This window comes from Aristolochia californica, unplaced genomic scaffold (genome assembly GCF_029961685.1).
Source record: "Aristolochia californica isolate CCGP_79_NKW_82.1479 unplaced genomic scaffold, dmAriCali1.0.hap1 SCAF_8, whole genome shotgun sequence".
NCBI classification, from domain to species: Eukaryota; Viridiplantae; Streptophyta; class Magnoliopsida; order Piperales; family Aristolochiaceae; genus Aristolochia; species Aristolochia californica.
The window spans coordinates 8,905,205-8,906,756 of NW_027182279.1; positions in this window are offsets into that span (position 1 = coordinate 8,905,205).

Sequence of the window (1,552 nt, forward strand, 5' to 3'; positions counted from 1 at the left end):
CTTGGAGGCTAATCCATCATCAATATCTCCTTTGCAGTGGCAACAACTTCTCAATCCTCAGAGAGAAGTCCAAACCGAAGTTGAACACAACTTTAGTTTCTTGATCACAACAGTATTTGTCAACATATATGTCGAATTCTAACTTCCCTGAATCTTCCCAAGAGTTAAGACTCCATCCTCCAAAGTTGATCCAATCAAGTGATAACGTGCTTGTATGTGCTTTGTTCTGGCATGATAAACAAGATTCTTTGCTAAATGAATAGCACTTTGACAGTCACAATACAATACTTTCTTTCCATGCTTGAGTCCTAATTCTTCCCAGAAAGACTCCAGCCATACCATCTCTTTGCTAGCTTTGGTCATGGTGACGTATTCTGCCTCAATAGTGAAAAGAACAACTATCTTCTACAACTTAGAGACCCAATTAACTGTTGTACCGCCCAACGTATATACATATCTAGTGGTACCCTTCCTGCCACCAATGTCTCCAGCCATGTTAGCATCTACATAACCCTGTAATCCCAAGTCTGACTTTCTGAAACATAAGGCTAAGTCTGCAGTGTCTCTCAAATACCTGAGAATCCACTTCACTGCTTCCCAATGTTGTTTACCTGGATTACTCATATATTAGCTCACAACTCCCACTACATGAGCTATGTCTGGTCTAGTACACACCATGGCATACATGAGATTGCCAATAGCAGAAGCATAAGACACATTGGCCATGTTGGCTCGCTCTTGCTCTGTAGAAGGTGACTGCTCTTTAGATAGCCTAAAGTGAGTAGCCAAAGGAGCACTCACTGGTTTTGCATCATTCATGTTGAATCTGCTTAACACCTTAACATATTCTTCTTGTGACAGTTTCAAGACATCAACTTATCTAGCAACCCTCATCCCAACAATTTGTTTTATAGCACCCAAATCCTTCATTGCAAACTTTTTCGACAACTCCCTTTTCAAATTATCTATTTCCTATTTGCAAGCACATGCTATCAATATGTCATCAACATAAAACAATAGAATGATGTAGGAGTCATCAAGTTTCTTCACATAACAGCAATGATCTGCCTAGCAATTCAAGAAACTATTACTACTCATAAAGGTGTCAAACTTCTTATACCATTGTCTTGGATCTTGTTTAAGACCATACATGTTCTTTAAAGTTTGCACACCATTTTCTCCTTTCCTTGCCATTTGAAACCCTGTGGCTGCAACATGTAAATTTCTTCCTCCAAATCACCATGAAGAATGGTTGTCTTTACATCCAACTGCTCTAAGTGCGAGTCTTCATTTGCCACTAGTCCAAGCATTGTTCTAATAGTAGTCAATTTCACTACTGGAGAGAAAATCTCAGTGTAATCAATGCCTTCTTTTTGTTGAAAACCTCTTACCACCAGTCTTGCTTTAAACTGTTTGCTGCCATCAAGTTCGTCTTTTATTCGGTACACCCATTTATTCTGCATGGCCTTCTTCCCTTTTGGTAGCTCGGTCAACTGTCATGTCTAATTGGATAACAATGAATCCATTTCATCCCACATGGCCAATTCCTACT